This window comes from Triticum aestivum, chromosome 3A (assembly GCF_018294505.1).
Source record: "Triticum aestivum cultivar Chinese Spring chromosome 3A, IWGSC CS RefSeq v2.1, whole genome shotgun sequence".
NCBI classification, from domain to species: domain Eukaryota; kingdom Viridiplantae; phylum Streptophyta; class Magnoliopsida; order Poales; family Poaceae; genus Triticum; species Triticum aestivum.
Genome location: NC_057800.1, coordinates 698,545,695 through 698,564,239, shown reverse-complemented (window position 1 = coordinate 698,564,239; position 18,545 = coordinate 698,545,695).

Below are 18,545 nucleotides of genomic sequence, written 5' to 3'. Positions count from 1 at the left end.
GGCACACAAAAAAGGATAATTGTTAGAAGTTTTTAGAGATGGCACATGCAAATTTACTTAGGACGGCAGGGTAATAACGTATATAGGTAGGTATGGTGGACTCATCTGAAATAACTTTAGGTTCAAGGTTTTTGATGTACAAGCAGAGTTCTCACTTATTACAGGCGAAGGCTAGCAATTAGATTGAGAAGCGGCCAGCTAGAGAGCAAGAACGATCATAACCATGCATTATGCATAAGTATCATTGGGCACTAGCATGAGTAGGATATGAACACCATGAAAATAAATATCATAGAGGCTATGTTGGTTTTTATTCAACTACATGCATGAACATGTGCCATGTCAAGCCACTCGAACATTCAGAGGAGGATACCACATCATCATACTACCTCACAATCATTTTAACGCTATGTTGATATCCAAGATAAATCATTATTCACTCATAGCTACTTATGCATGGCATGAGAAACTATAATCTCTAATTGTCATTGCAAACATGTTTAATCATAATGGGTTGAAGCCTGGATACTAGGTTAAACATATTTACACAAACAGAACAAGTCGAGTTCATACCAATTTCTCCTTGCCACGGCCAGTTCATCGAATATCGTAATTATTGCCTTTCACTTGCACGACCGAACGATATGAAAATAATAATAGTGCAAGAGTGCCGTGGACTAAGCTGGAATCTGCAAAGCATTTTATTCAACAGGAGAATACAAGGTAAAATGTGCTCTTATTAGTTGAATAGTTATTCATATGAGAGCCACTCAACATTTTCATTATGGTCTTCTCCTTGGTAGGACTGGAATAAAAAGAAAAGAAATTCAGAGAAACACATTGAAATATTTTTGGAGTTTTTGGTTTTTTTAAACAAGCAAATACAAGAAAAAAGCAAAAACGAGAAAAACTATTTACACGGGAAAGCTCCCAGCAAGCAAAAGAAGAACAAAGAAATATTTTTGTGTTTTCTTTTTAATTCTACTACTAAGCATGCATAGAAAGTAAATTACTACAACTATTTTTTTGGTTTTTCTAAAGTTTTTAAAACACACAAGAAGAAAGCAAGAAAATTAATCTAAGCATGGATGATACAATGAAAATGTGTGAACACCGACAAATGAAATGATATGTGAACATGAATGTAATGTCGGTGAGAACATGTACTCCCTGAAGCTTAGGCTTTTGGCCTAGCTTGGTAGTAGATCAGTAGCATGGAGGGTAGTAGGGATCCTGAGGAGCAGGCATCCACTCATCCCACTGCTGAGGCTCCTCCACAGCCTCTGCAGCAGCGTGAGCGTTCCAATAGGCGATGATGTCTGCAGGCATAATCCGGTATCCGCCCCTGGCAACAGAATCAAACAAAGCAGGTCCAGGCAATGGAATAACATCACGAGTTTTAACGCTATAGACCAGGTTATAAGGAATGGCGATATCAGGACGATCATGTGCAAGAAAGTGATGGTGTTCCATGGCTGCTCGGTCTAGGTAAACCTTAGTCAGAGGGTAATCACGAGGGCATATCCCAACATTGAAGTGGGCCGCCAAACGAGTAGCAAAAATACCACCATGTATTTTACCCTGGGATTTATTAAGATGCAGGCGACGAGCCATGATAGCTCCCAAGCTATGCGTGTTGTCGCCCTCAAGTGCACGACGTAAACCAGAAAGGTCGGGTGAACTAAGTGCACCTACCTTCTCCCTAGCAAGCAAGCATTTGGTAATGAAAAGTGCAAAGTAACGAACAACAGGAAAATATAAGCCAGCGGCAGTGATGGCTGACACTCCTCTCTCATCACCCACTGTCAAAGTGCGATAAAAGGCCTCAAACTCGGCCAACCTCGGCTCAGCCAAGCTCCCATGATAAGGGATCATGCATATGTTACAAAATTCAGTAAGTGGTATATGATGGTTTTTAGCATATAAATCAAAGCTTACTTCAGGAGGATTATTTCTAGGCAAGAAAGTAAAACTTTGAACAAAGATGTTTGTGAGGATTTGGTGCTGGTCACACTCATCTGTGATGAAGTCGGTGAGGCACGGCATTAGCAATATATTGCATGAACTCCTCAAGAATTCCAGCCTCTTGCAGGATCGGGGTGTGCGGCCATTCGCACGGCCGAACTTCCGCCAACCACCGAGGGTGGAGATCCCTGTCAAAAGACTCCCCAATAACACCCTTGGAGTTCTTCTTATAGCCAAACTTCCTAAAGATATTCATGTCCGCGTATAATTTTTCCTATGAACAAAAATCTGAATTTTTAGTCCACAAAATTTTCTCAATAAAACTTCACAAAATTGATAGCAACTACTCATAGGGATACATAGAGGCCATAGCAAGCATTCAAACTACTTAGAACACTAAGAATTCAACATGCAAGTACATCTACAGCAGCACCAAGAGTAGCCAATTATTCAAAGTATAAACCACTAAAACAAAAACTAATTAGACAAACGGTGGAGTCACATACCAAGCAACAATCCCCTAAACAGTTTCGGTAAGGGAGCTTCGAGCAAAGAGATCGAAATCCGCGGGTTTGAGAACAAGAACACGGGAGAGAGAGAGAGAGAGTAATGGATTTTTTTTCTGGAGGTAAGTGATGATGTGGGCTAAAGAGATAAGTGAGGGGGTCCACGTGGGGACTGCAACCCACAGGGCGCGCCTGGAGGTCCTGGTGCGCCCAGGTGGGTTGTGCCCACCTGGTGCACCTCCCTCTGGTATTATTTGCACCAAAAATTCAGAAATATTCAGAAAAAATTGTATAAAATTTTCAGAGCATTCTGAGAACTTTTATTTTGGGGTCATTTTTCTATTGCATGGGAAATTCAGAAAACCGACAAAACATGGCATTTTATTTTATTTAACTAATAAAAACAGAAAACAAAAGGGTAGGACGACAGAAGGTAGTGCTTACTAAATTCATCAACTTCATACCGCTCAAAAATGATTCATTAATAAGGTTGATCAGGTCTTATTAACAACCACTTTCAATTAGCATGAAACCGAAGAACTTTTGTAAATCACTAAGTTACCTCAATGGGGATATGTATGTCCCCAACAGTAAGCATTTCATATTTCTTTTTGGAAGTAGGTATAGGTATTTGAAAACTTCCAATAGTGATTGTCGGAGATTTTTCAATAACATTAATACCATTCATTTGGAATTGTTTCTTCAAAAAGTGCACAGTATGCTCATTACCATTAATATGAAAAGTGACCTTGCTTTTATTGCAATCAATAACAACCCCTGCAGTATTCAAGAAGGGTCTACCAAGGATATTTGACATGTTGTCGTCCTCGGGCATCTCAAGTATAACAAAGTCAGTCAAAATAGTAACATTAGAAACAACAACGGGCACATCCTCATAGATACCGATAGGTATGGTAGTTGATTTGTCAGCCATTTGTAAAGATATTTCAGTAGGTGTGAGTTTATTCAAGTCAAGTCTTTTATATAAAGAGAAAGACATAACACTAACACCAGCTCCTAAATCACACAAAGCAGTTTTCACATAATTCTTTTTGATAGAGCAAGGTATAGTATGTATACCCGGATCTCCAAGCTTTTTAGGTACTCCATCTTTAAAAGTATAATTAGCAAGCATAGTGGAGATTTCAGTTTCCGGTATTTTTCTCTTATTTGTCATGATGTCTATCATATACTTTGCATAAGGAGGCATTTTCAGGATATCAGTTAAGCGAGTACGCAAAAAGACTAGACTCAGCATTTCAGAAAAGCGTTCAAATTCTTCATCATCATTCTTTTTAGTTGACTTGGGTGGAAAAGGCATAGGTTTTTGAACCCACAGTTCTCTTTCTTTACCGTGTTTTCTAGCAATGAAGTCTCTTTTATCATACTTTTTATTTTTAGATTGTGGGTTATCAAGATCAACTGGTGGTTCTATCTCAACATCATTATCTGGTTCTTTTTCATTTGGTTGAGCATCTTCATGAACATCATATTTATCTTTTTCATTATCGCTAGGTGGATGTTCATTACCAGATTGAGTTTTAGCATCAGAGATAGAAGTTTCATTTTCATTATCAGGAGGTTTTTCTATTTCAGGTTCCCTAGAAGCATGCAAACCCCTATCATTTTTCTTTTTATTTTTCTTTTTAGTAGGACTAGGTGCACTAGTGTTATTTCTTTGTGAGTCTTGTATAATTCTTTTTGGGTGTCCCTTAGGATAAAGTGGTACCTGAGTCATTTTACCTCCTCTAGTTGCAACTCTAACAGCAAAGTCATGCATATTATTATTCATTGCAGCAAGCAATTCTCTTTGTGATTTAGCAACTTGTTCCAACTGAGTTTGAACCATAGATGCATGTTTTCCAACACCTCTAACATCATTTGAATTTCTAAACAACAAGTCACTCAAGTGAGCAATCATATCATAGTTATATTTCAATTGTTTCATAATATTTGTATTGAAGTGGTCTTGTTTTCTAATATAGTTTTCAAACTCATAAAGGAATTGACTAGGATGCATATTGTGAGGATTATCATTATCATTGAACTTCATTAAAGAATTTACCTCTACCACCTTAGGCAATGGTGTTTTTTCAAGCCCATGTATTTCTTCAATAGGAGGTAAATTTTTAACATCCTCAACTTTAATACCCTTTTCCTTCATAGATTTCTTTGCCTCTTGCATATCTTCAGGACTGAGATATAATATACCCCTCTTCTTTGGAGTGGGTTTAGCCGGTGGTTCAGGAAGAGTCCAATCATCATAATTTTCAATATGTTATTCAATAATTCTTCAGCTTGCCCAACAGTTCGTTCCATGAAAACACAACCAGCATAACTATCTAGGAAGTCCCTAGAAGCATCGGTTAGTCCATGATACATACATTTTGCATCATGTTTTCTTACTGTTATTTATAATGTTTGCATACATAATAATGCTTTTTGGAGTAATTCTAATGCCTTTTCTCTCATAATTTGCAAGGTACACACCAAGAGGGAGAATTCTGGCAGCTGGAAATCTGGACTTGAAAAATCTACGTCAGGCCACTTATTCTGCACAACTCCAAATGAGCTGAAACTTCACAGAGATGTTTTATGGATTATTTAAGAAATACTGGATCCAATAAACACAATAGGGGGGCCACCAGGTGGGCACAACCCACCTGGGCCCACCAGGCCCCCCCAGGCGCGCCTTGGTGGGTTGTGGCCTCCTCGGCCCACCTCCGGTGCCCATCTTCTGGTATATAAGTCATTTTAACCTATAAAAAATAAGATGAGACTTTCAGGATGGAGCGCCGCCGTCTCGAGGCGGAACTTGGGCAGGAGCACTTTTGCCCTCCGGTGGAGCGATTCTGCCGGGGGAACTTCCCTCCCGGAGGGGGAAATCGTCGTCATCATCATCACCAACAACTCTACCATCTTGGGGAGGGCAATCTCCATCAACATCTTCACCAGTACCATCTCATCTCAAACCCTACTTCATCTCTTGTATTCAATCTTGTTACCGGAACTATAGATTGCTGCTCGGGGGTGACTAGTAGTGTTGATTACATCTTGAAGTTGATTACTATATGGTTTATTTGGTGGAAGATTATATGTTCAGATCCATTATGCTTATTAATACCCCTCTGACCTTGAGCATGTTTATCACTTGTGAGTAGTTACTTTTGTTCTTGAGGTCACGGGAAAAATCATGTTGCAAGTAATCATGTGAATTTCATATGTGTTCGATATTTTGATAGTATGTATGTTGTGATTCCCTTAGTGGTGTCATGTGAACGTCGACTACATGAAACTTCACCATATTTTGGGCCTAAGGGAATGCATCGTGGAGTAGCAATTAGATGGTGGGTTGCGAGAGTGACAGAAACTTAAACCCCAGTTGGCTGTTCCGTAAGGGACCGATTGGATCCTAGAGTTATTGCTATGGTTAGAATTTATTCTTAATACTTTTCTCGTGGTTGCGGATGCTTGTGGGAGGGTTAATCATAAGTAGCAGGTTTGTTCGAGAAAGAACAGCACCTAAGCACCGGTCCACCCACATATCAAATTATCAAAGTGGCGAACACAAATCAAACCAACATGATGAAAGTGACTAGATGAAATTCCCGTGTACCCTCAAGAACGCTTTGCTTATCATAAGAGACCGTTTTGGCCTGTCCTTTGCCCCAAAAGGATTGGGCTACCTTGCTGCACTTTTGTTAGTACTATCGTTACTTGCTCATTACAAATTATCTTGCTATCAAACTACTACGCTACTTACAATTTCAGCACTTTCACACATTACCTTACTGAAAACTACTTTTCATTTCCTTCTGCTCCTTGTTGGGTTCGACACTCCTACTTATCGAAAAGAGCTACAATTGATCCCCTATATTTGTGGGTCATCAAGGCTATTTTCTGGCACTGTTGCCGGGGTGTGAAGCGCCTTTGGTATGTGGAATTCGGTAAGAAAACATTTATATAGTGTGCTAAAATTTATTGTCACTTGCTACTATGGAAAACAATCCTTTAGGGGTTTGTTCGGGGTATCTTCACCTCATTCGGAACCAAATTAATTGCCCCTCAACATTCTGCACCTACTGAAAATATTGAATGTGATATTCCTTCGGGTATGATAAAACAACTGCTAGCTAATCCTTATGCAGGAGATGGAACCGAACATCCTGATATGCACTTGATATATGTAGAACAAATTTGCGGAATATTCAAGATTGCAGGTTTACCCGAAGATGAAGTGATGAAAAAGGTTTTCCCTTTATCTTTGAAGGGAAAATCATTGGCATGGTATAGGCTATGCTATGATATTGGATCATGGAATTGGAATCGTTTAAAATTGGAGTTCCACCAAAAAAATTATCCTATGCATCTAGTTCATCGTGATCGGAATTATATATATAATTTTTCGCCTCGTGAAGTAGAAAGTATCGCTCTAACTTTTATGCTCGGCTTTCTCGTAATGATCAAACCATGCTAGATACTTCTTGTGCTGGTTCTTTTATGAAGAAAACTATTGAATTCCGGTGGGATCTTTTGGAAAGAATTAAAAACAACTCTGATGATTGGGAACTTGACGAAGGTAAAGAGTCACGTATAAAGCTTAAGTATGATTGTGTTAAATCTTTTATGGATACCGATGCTTTTCAAAATTTTAGCACTAAATATGAACTTGACTCTGAGATAGTAGCCTCCTTTTGTGAATCATTTGCTACTCATGTTGAACTTCCTAAAGAGAAGTGGTTTAAATATCACCCACCTATTAGAGATGAAATTAAAGAAAAAGTACCAGTTAAAGAAGAAACTATACTCTATAATGTTGATCCAGTTGTTCCTACTGCTTATATTGAGAAACCCCCTTTTCCTGTTAGGATAAAGGAACATGCTAAAGTTTCAACTGTGGTTAACAAAAGCTATGTTAGAACACCTAAACCTGATGAACAAATTAGAGTTGAACCTAATATTGCTATGGTTAAAGATCTCTCAGAAGAAGATGTCGATGGGCATGTTATCTACTTCTGTGCAGAAGCTGCTAGAATTGCCAAACCCAAAAAAGGGATAAAAATAAACCAGTTGTTGGCCTGCCTGTCATTTCAGTTAAAATAGGAGATCATTGTTATCATGGTTTATGTGACATGGGTGCTAGTGTGAGTGCTATTCCTCACTCCTGATATCAAAAAATTATGAAAGACATAGCACCTACAGAGTTAGAAGACATAGATGTTATTATTAAACTTGCAAATAGAGACACCATATCACCTTGTGGGATTATTAGAGATGTTGTAGTCTTGTGTGGGAAAATAAAATACCCAACTGATTTTCTCGTTCTTGGTTCCCCACAAGATGACTTCTGTCCCATTATCTTTGATAGACCTTTCTTGAACACAGCTAATGCTAAGATAGATTGCTAGAAACAAACTATGGGTGTTAGCTTTAGTGATGAGTCTCATGAGTTTAATTTCTCCAAGTTTAGTAGAAATCATCACGAAAAAGAATTGCCTAGTAAGGATGAATTAATTGGTCTTGCTTCTATTGCTGTGCCACCTACTGATCCTTTAGAACAATACTTGCTAGAGCATGAAAATGATTTACATATGCATGAAAGAAATGAAATAGATAAGGTTTTCTTTGAACAACGTCCTCTACTTAAACACAATTTGCCTATTGAAACTCTAGGAGGTCCTCCTCCACCTAAAGATGATCCTGTGTTTGAATTAAAAAAATTGCAAGACACTTTGAAATACGCTTATCTTGATGAAAAGAAAATATATCCTGTTATTATCAGTGCTAACCTTTCAGAACATGAAGAACAATGATTATTGAAAGTTCTAAGGAAGCACTAGGCTGCTATTGGATATACTCTTGATGATTTAAAGGGCATTAGTCCCACTCTATATCAACACAAAATTAATATGGAACCTGATGCTAAACCAGTTGTTGATCATGAACGTCGGTTAAATTCGAAGATGAAAGAAGTGGTAAGAACGGAAATATTAAAACTTGTGGAAGCAGGTATAATCTATCCCATAACTGATAGTAGATGGGTAAGTCCTGTTCATCGAGTCCCTAAGAAAGGAGGTATAACTGTTGTTCCTAATGATAAGAATGAACTTATTCCACAAAGAATTGTTATAGGCAATAGAATGGTAATTGATTTCAGAAAATTAAACAAATATACTAGAAAAGATCATTACCCTTTGCCTTTTATTGATCAAATGCTTGAAAGATTATCCAAGCACACACAATTTTGCTTCCTTGATGGATATTCTGGCTTTTCACAAATACCTGTGTCTCAACCTAATCAAGAAATGACCACTTTTACTTGTCCTTTAGGAACCTATGCTTATAGACGTATGCCTTTTGGTTTATGTAATGCACCTGATACCTTTCAAAGATGTATGACTGCTATATTCTCTTACTTTTGTGAAAATATTGTTGAGGTTTTCATGGATGACTTCTCTGTTTATGGGAAGTCTTTTGATGATTGTTTAAGCAACCTTGATGGAGTATTGCAGAGATGTGAACAAACAAATCTTGTCTTGAATTGGGAGAAGTGCCACTTTATGGCTAATGAAGGCATTGCCTTGGGTCATAAAATTTCTGAAAGAGGTATTGAAGTGGATCAAGCTAAGGTTGATGCAATTGAGAAAATGCCATGTCCTAAGGACATAAAAGGTATTCGTAGTTTCCTAGGCCATGCTGGTTTCTATAGGAGGTTTATCAAAGACTTCTCTAAAATTTCTAGACCTCTCACTAATCTTTTGCAAAAGGATATTCCTTTTGTTTTTGATGATGATTGTTTAGAAGCCTTTGAAACAATCAAGAAAGCTTTAATCTCTGCACCTATTGTTCAACCACCTGATTGGAACTTGCCTTTTGAAATTATGTGTGATGCTAGTGATTATGTTGTGGGTGCTATTCTAGGACAAAGAGTTGATAAGAAATTGAATGTTATTCATTATGCTACTAAAACTCTAGACAGTGCTCAAAGAAATTATGCTACTACTGAAAAAGAATTCTTGGCAGTGGTGTTCACTTGTGATAAGTTTAGACCTTATATTATTGATTCCAAAGTAACTGTTCACGCAGACCATGCTGCAATTAAATATCTTATGGAAAATAAAGATGCTAAACCTAGACTTATTCTTGGGTTCTCTTGTTACAAGAATTTCATTTGTGTATTATTGATAGAAAAGGAGCTTAGAACCCCGTAGCTGATAACTTGTCTAGGCTTGAAAATGTGCTTGATGACCCACTTCCTATTGATGATAGTTTTCCTGATGAGCAGTTAGCTGCAACAAAAGTTGCTAATAGTACTCCTTGGTATGCTGACTATGCTAACTACATTGTTGCTAGATATTTTCCACCTATCTTTACTTGCCAACAAAAGAAAAAAATTCTTCTATGATTTAAGACATTACTTTTGGGATGACCCACATCTTTATAAAGAAGGAGTAGATGGTATTATTAGACGTTGTGTACCTGAGCATGAACATGGAAAAATCCTATGGAAATGTCACTCCGAACCTTATGGAGGACATCATGCTGGGGATAGAACTGCTCACAAGGTATTGCAATCTGGATTTTATTGGCCTACTCTCTTCAAGGATGCTCATAAGTATGTCTCATCTTGTGATGAATGCCAAAGAATAGGTAATATTGGTAAGCGTCAGGAAATGCCTATGAATTATTTACTTCCTGTTGAACCATTTGATTTTTGGGGATTTGATTACATGGGACCTTTTCCTTCCTCTAATGGGTATACACATATTCTGGTTGCTGTTGATTATGTTACTAAATGGGTAGAAGCTATTCCAACTAGTAGTGCTGATCACAACACCTCTATTAAAATGCTTAAGGAAGTTATTTTCCCAAGGTTTGGAGTCCCTAGATACTTAATGACTGATGGTGGTTCACACTTTATTCATGGTGCTTTCCGTAAGATGCTTGCTAAGTATGATGTTAACCATAGAATTGCATCACCTTATCATCCTCAGTCTAGTGGTCAAGTTGAGCTTAGCAATAGAGAAATAAAATTAATTGTGCAAAAGACTGTTAATAGGTCCAGGAAGAATTGGTCTAAGAAATTAGATGATGCACTTTGGGCTTATAGGACAGCATATAAAAATATTATGGGTATGTCTCCTTATAAAATGGTTTATGGAAAAGCTCGTCATTTACCTCTTGAGTTAGAACATAAAGCATACTGGGCAGTTAAAGAACTCAACTATGATTTCAAACTTGCTGGTGAAAAGAGGTTATTTGATATAAGCTCATTAGATGAATGGAGAACCCAAGCTTATGAAAATGCAAAGTTATTCAAAGAAAAAGTTAAAAGGTGGCATGACAAAAGAATTCAAAAACGTGAGTTTAAACTCGGAGAGTATGTTCTTTTGTACAACTCCTGTTTCAGATTCTTTGCACGCAAACTACTCTCAAAATGGGAAGGCCCCTATGTCATCAAGGAGGTTTACCGGTCTAGAGCCATCAAAATAAATAATTTTGATGGCACTAACCCGAAGGTTGTCAATGAACAATGAATAAAGCATTATATCTCAGGTACGCCTATTAATGTTGAAAGCAATATTGTCCAAACTTTGACACCGGAAGAACACATAAAAGTGTCCTTCCGGAACACTCCAGAATTGTCAAAATAAGGAGGTACGTGGTACGGTAAGTAAACAGACTCCGAAAAATCTGCAAAAATATTTAATCAGTTTTGGAATAATTTAGAATTTTGTGAATAAAGAAACTCCCAGGAAGCGTCCCCTGGTGGGCACAAGACACAAGGGCACGCGCCCAGGTGGGTTGTGTGCTAGGCATGCCTTCCGGACTCCGTTTTTCTTCTGTATACTTGTCCTGCAAGATAAAAATTCTATATATACTTCCCGAACCTGTTAACCACTGTATCGCAAAGAAATCCTCTGTTCTCTTTTCTTGCTATTTTTGGTCAGATTTATCAAGCCAGGCATCATGTCTTCTTGCTCCTCCAACAACATGGAAGAATATGCTTGGCTGATGAAGATCGAGACGAAGAGGGAGGAGCCTATGGACGCCATCAAGGGAGGCAAGGGAAAGGAAGCTACCATAAATCCATCCTCGGTGATAGCACAAGCACTGCTGGCCGAGGAGGAGGAAGAAGATATTCTTAAGCCCTACGTTACTCGTCTTACCCCTGCTAAGATTGAAGCTTTTAGCATCATTGAAATAGTTTGCATACAAAATAAGTATCGCACTCGCGAAAATATTCTGCATCCAGAGCATATTATCCATCTCCCGAGCGTCATCCGTCGGCTGCAGGATCTTTTGAACCTTAAGGACAGGGTCGCTTCATCACCACCATCACCTTCTTCACCACTAAAGGAGAACTGAGTATCGGGTATGGGCACTCCCCTTGGCTTCCGCCAAGCTTGGGGGAGGTGCCCCGGTATCGTATCATCCCACTATCTTTTTGCTTTTACTTATCTTAGTTCAATCTTTCGCTTAGATGAATAAAGTTTAGTTCGATCTTTTCTTCTTTGAGAGTTTGCTTAGTGATCTATCATTGTTATCATGTGCTAGTTATATAATAAAGTTAGTTTGAGTTTTAACTTTCTTTACTTTCATGTTGCAAATAAAGAAAATAAAAAGAGAAAGAGAGCAAACAAAAGAAAGGAAATAAATCAATAAGATCATATACTAATCCTATGGTAGGTGATAGCACCACATAAGGAAAAGTATAAGTAAGAAAATTTTATTAGAGATTCACAAACATAGCATTGGTCAGTGATGCAACTCATGAAAGAATTAATAAGGGAAGGAAGATTCACATATAAATATACTATCCTAGAAATCTTTTGTGATTGTGAGCCCTCATCAAAATATTATATGCCAAAATTGTTGACGTTGGACAAGGAAGACAACGTAATGGTTTATGTATGTTTATATTCACATAGAAGTCATATTGTCATAGATCCTTTAACATGTGATGCTTGCCCCCTATTTTGCTAGCCAAAAATTCCGCACTAAGTAGTGATACTACTTGTGCATCCAAAAACCCTTAAACCCAAATCTTTTTCAAGTGTCCACCATAACTACCTAGGGACTGAACAAGATCCCTCAAGTAAGTTGTCATCGGTGCAAAAAGGAAATAAAAATTGCTTCTAAATATGTGAGATCTTTTAGTGTAAGAGAAAATTGAGCGTTGCACGAACTTGGATGACAAAGAATAAAAGCGACAGAATGTATAATAAAGGTTGTCATCTTAAGGGGCAATGTAACGTGACATTCTTTTGCACTAAGGGGTTGAGCATGCAAAAAAATAAGCGCATGGCAACCTCTGCTCACTACAAAAAAAAAGACACATCCGTGAAAATTTGGGCCAAATGGAAAAAAATTCTGTCAAACTTATGACACTTCTATGACGATAATTTTGACAAACCCCGGTATCATCATAGGTGTGGTGGGCTCCTACTTCTATGACAAAAAATCATGACAGAAAATGGGCTTTTCTTCCTGGGCGGGCCGGAGACGTAGCTGCATGACATTCTTTGGGCCGTCCATGATGGAAAAAACCATGGTAGAAGCGACAGCGTGGAAAATATCAGGGAGTTCCCGGTACGATGGGTGGTCTGGGGCCGAGCGATGCGCGTTTCTCTCATACATGTACGCGCGTGAGTGCGAGGCGTTGGGCTCTAACTGAACCCGAGCGAGGCGTTCGCCTACTGAGCCCGAGCGATTGCACTACAGGCTACGCGTTACTGAACCCGAGCTATCGATCGATGGCTGTTAACTGAACCCGATCGAGCGGCTCCTTCATTCGCTACTGCTGCTAACTGAAGCCGATCGAACCTACTGCCTCCTTCCCTTGATGAACAGTGAGCATTGTTGGGGGGTTTGGATGAACAGGACTACGTGGTGTTGCCGCTGGATGAACAGGGCCCCGATCGATCGAGCCGGTTGGGGGGTGGATGAACAGGACCCCGTGGAGGGCTGGATGAACAGGACCCCTGTAACATCCCAAATTTTCAATTTGGAATGTTATACATTAGATCATCATTGCATATCATATTGTATTTTCTTTTGGTTTTGATCCTAGAAATTCTACGCAACTCAAGGACCCACAGAGAGAGTTGGGGATTTCGTTATTTTCATATTTGAGTTTTCTTAAATTTTGAGAATAGGATCATTTGATTTTAATTATTTTATCATCAATTATTTCTATTACAAAAATATGAGAGAGGGAATAAAATGACTTTCCCAAAATAAAGAAATATTGAGGATTTAATAATAAAATCAAATAAGATTTTATTTCAGAGTTTTTCGTTATTTTATTTGAATTTAGGAAAAATGTGTGTTTTTCAAAATTGCATTTAGGCCCCAAATAAATATTCACCTTGTGCGGCTTGATTTTAGAAGCCCAGGAAAATTATTATGGGATTTTTGGAGTCCGTTTAGTATTTCTTTTATTTGTTTTTCTGTGCGGAATATTTTAAAAAAAATGAAACCGACCTACGGGCCGTGTTAGGCCCGGACTCCTCCGGGGCCGGCCTTTAAAGCCGGGGCGCCCGACCCCGCAGCCTACCGAGCCGCCCCGCCGCCCCGAACCCTAGCGCCGCCGCTGCCGCCCGCGCCGCCGCCGCCGGATCCCGCCGCCGCCCGCGCCACGCCGCCCCGCCGCCGCCGCCGCCCGCCAGCTCCATGCCACCGCGCCGCCCGACCAACCCGTCGCCGGAGCCCCGCCGCCGCCACCGGAACCTCGCCGGAATTGCCGGGTAGTTTTTTTAGACGCCGTTTTTTTTTCCGAAAAACCGTCCGGTTTTCCGACGGTTTTGTTTGTTTTTTTAGTTTCGGTTTTTTTTAATAGATCGTTTTTTTCGATTTATTTAAATAGCGAGCGTTTGTTCGTTCTAAGCGAACGTTCATCGTTTTTGTTTTTCTCAGATTAAATCCGTGATTTTTCTGATCGTGATTCTTGATCCGATTTTCCTTTTAGTATAACTTTTCGCACGTTTATCGGAATCAGGCGATTCAAGCGCCTGGAGTTTTGTCTCGAAACCCTCTATCCGTTTAACCAACTTAAATAAGTTTTTGCCACTGTAAAAATTGCCCTAGATCCAGAATAGTAAACGAAGCCTGTTTCTTTTGCCGTTTGACTTTCGTTGCTTCGTTTGATTTGATTCTTTTTGCAAACCGGAGTTCTTAAGTTGAACCTTCTAGTTAGATCTCTTATTTGAGTTTTACCTGTGCATTAGATGGATACTTATTGTATGCTTGTTTGTTTGTCTGCGATAGAATACCCGGAGTGTGCCGCCTGTTACTTCGAATCTCTAGGTTTCACGGATCATCAGCAAGGCAAGTAACACTTTGATCATACCTCCTACTACCCAGTTTTATTGCATTAGATCAATCCTCAAACATTGTATGATTAGGATCTAATTAAATTGTGGGATTGGAAGTAGTTGAGGTAGTACCTATTACCTGTTGTATTATCAAACCTTTGGGAGTTACTTCTACGTTTGCCTATTATGCCATGCTATGCTAGTAGACGTGGATTGGGTGAGTGATATCCATGACAGATGTGAGTTTGTTAATTTAAGGGTTTATCTAAGGTGGCAACTTAAACACACATCTGGGTGGATTGAGGTACCTGGGTATTCCAGGATTGCCTGTTTTTCTTTATGGACCTCCACCCAGGCCCAAAGGGATCATGAGATTTTTCATACTAGAAACTTCCGTGTGCAGCCACAAGCTATTATGGTCTCTAGCATAGTTGATTAAGTCGTGCGAACTCTTACAGGGTAGACTAGCAGATGTAGGGGAAAGTAGGTGTAACGGTCTATCCATCGCAAGGTGCTAGCGCTTCTGAAAGACTATGTCTCGGTCATCCGTCTTCTCAAACACCATGTAGTGCGAGAAACCAAACGGAGGTGATCGAGTCTTGTGGGGAAAAGTGCGCAAACCTCTGCAGAGTGTATAAACTAATCATGGTTAGCCGTGTCCCCGATTATGGACATCTTGAGTATCTAGTAGTTGGATTATCATGTGAATCTCAACATGTTACTCTAAAAGTTAATTTTGTTGGGTTTTGTTTAATGATGATGCTTAATTGGGATTGAGGATGCTGTCAACCATTCTCAATGTTTAACAACTACCATGATAGTTAAATAAAATGTATTCCTTTGCAGTTGGGAAAAATTGGCTTTACGCAAAAAACTGTAACCATAGAGCTTTCCACCAGCCAAATATGCATATAGTATAGCTGTTTCATTCCATTACTCTCTATGTGTTACCTTGCCAGCATATTCCATGTGCTGACTCGTTTCAGGCTACAATGTTAATGTTGCAGTCTTTTCAGACAACGATTATGGAGTTTTTAGGTCGTGGTTCTATACTCACTGATGCCGTTGGAGTTGATGGACTCACTTATCTTCCAAGCCTTCCGCTGTTATCGTTATTAGATGGCCTTAAGCCATATTTATTGTAATAAGTTCTCTATTGAGACACTCAATGTAATAAGTGTGTGATTGCTACTCTATTATAAATCCTTCAAGTACTGTGTGGTGTCAGCATTACTGATCCAGGGATGACACCTGAGAAGTAGAGATCAGACCATTTGAGGTCTGGTCGCTACAAAGATGGTATCAGAGCACACGCTGACTGTAGGACACGACCACTAAGCTAAAAGACCTGGATCACTATTCACTCTCTTCTCTTCTGACCTCTCATCTTTTCTACTCTTTAGGATGGCGGATGCAAGGAACAAGTTCACGCAACCAGATGAAGATACACCCTTTGGACGTCACTTGAAGGAAGTCACTAGATACCTGAACATAGGAGTACCAAGCTTCACCTGAACCTACAACGCCACTTTACCTGAAGAAGAGCGCTGGATGATTCAAGTTCAAGTTCCAGGAAGGACGTTCATGCCAGTCACTGAGCCCATAGAGTTTTCTTTTGATGCACCAACTTGGAGTCTAGGGAAGAGCATGGCAGCTCACATCGCCATGGGACGCATTGGAGAAGTCTACCGCAATGATCTCAAGGATACTATCTACCAGATTTGTGGGCGCCGAGATGAGCACTAGGAGATGATCAGCACCAGAAAGGATGGATCAATTGCAGCTTTTATCCAGGAATTAAACCAGCACATTCGACGACAGGAGAACCAGATGTGCACCAACATGATAGATCTGAAGAAGGCAAGGACTAGAATCAAGGAACCGGAGGAAGAACTCAAGGCTACATGTGAAGATTATGAAGAAGAAATTGAAGTATTGGTGGAGAAGAATGACGATCTGATCAAGAAGATCAGAATATTTATGGGAGACCCTACACCAGTAGATGAAGACGAAGAACCCAAGGAGATTCACCCGGAAGACTACATCATCATCGACGACACCGACTCGGACCCAGATGATAGCTGACGGTGTCCTGGACTAGGGGGTACTCAACACGTCATCTCCCGATCTGTTAGATTGGGCCGAGGACCCTCATGGCCGTATACTCATGGGCAGTTAGGACAGCTGCCGCATACAAGGAAGATTCCACAAGACTTGGCAGTCAAGACAAGGACTCCACCCCACCGGCGTATTCGGCTAGGACTCTTGTTATCCTAGGCCTCTGGTGCATTATATAAATCGAGGCCAGGCTAGTCGATAGAAACAATAGACAATCATACCATAGGCTAACTTCTAGGGTTTAGCCTCTCTGATCTCGTGGTAGATCTACTCTTGTACTACACATATCATCAATATTAATCAAGCAGGGCGTAGGGTTTTACCTCCATCAAGAGGGCCCGAACCTGGGTAAAACATCGTGTCCCCTGCCTCCTGTTACCATCCAGCCTAGACGCACAGTTCGGGACCCCCTACCCAAGATCCGCCAGTTTTGACACCGACATTGGTGCTTTCATTGAGAGTTCCGTTGTGTGATCGACAAAAGCATCGATGGCTCACCTGCAGATCAACTGCGACTTCGGCATCTTCGTCACCAGCTCGACTGGTCACCTTGGTTCGACCGAGAAATGCGCCCCACGTTCAGATCACCATGTTCGGACGAGGGCCTTCATCAAACATCAACTACGATCTCTATCAAGATCACAGAGAAATCATCTATGGAGCTTGGGGGCTCAACGTCAACATTGCCCTCAAGCGACCGTGCTGTTTTTTTTTGGACAGCGAACTCGTATCTGCCGCCACCACCTCCTTGAGTATCTCTTTGACGATCGCTTTGGTGGAGTTGTGCGGAATTGAGTCTATAACAACTCTGGAAAATTTCATCGAGTTCTGATGGAGGAATCTCTGGCAATCCACAATATACCGGAGCCCTGTCAAATCTGAACGGGAATTTGGATGAGTTTAGGGCGTGGTGTCCAGCTTCTAGCTCGGACGTCCTTTGGAAGATCCAACCGTTGATCGGCTGCGGAAGTCCTATATCTACCACCTCTCAAAATTTCAGCTCGATCCGACCGTCCAAACTCCGGGAACCTTCCGACTAGTGTATCACTTTTCGGATCTGTTTTCTGCGCGAAAACGAATCCGACCCAAGTTCATCTTTTTTATGAACGGGATTTTGGACATCCCTTTTGAAGGAAGTTTTGTATGGGGTATTGTGTTTTGTTCCCAAACACATCCCACTAATTTTAAGATCTTTTGAACATGATCTTCAATATCATGCTGGTGTCAAACCAGTCCGGCAATATCACTCCACGCTGCCGACCTACGCTAGACACGGCGTCACTTTGTTGGGCCGAGCTCAACTTCTTCGGATCGTCATCTCGGCCAGCCGCACAAGAGTCCGACATCGCGAAGGATAAATCATCACCAACATCGCCGCCCCACGGATTACACGGAGCGGGCATACCGACATCACCGCACGGTCGCTTCATCAAGCCGGCATCGACCACGTTACGACCTGCATCGGCAGGGCCGCACTATTGCTTCTTCAAGCTGGTGTCCATCACGCCGACCAACTTCGACTCATCGGCTGACATCGAGGCTTCGACAGCTCGGCTGGACCGGGGGCTTCGCCATCTCTTCATCAACCTACTCCGGACACTTCGGCGTCACTAGCCGACCAGCTCCGTCACGTTAGCTG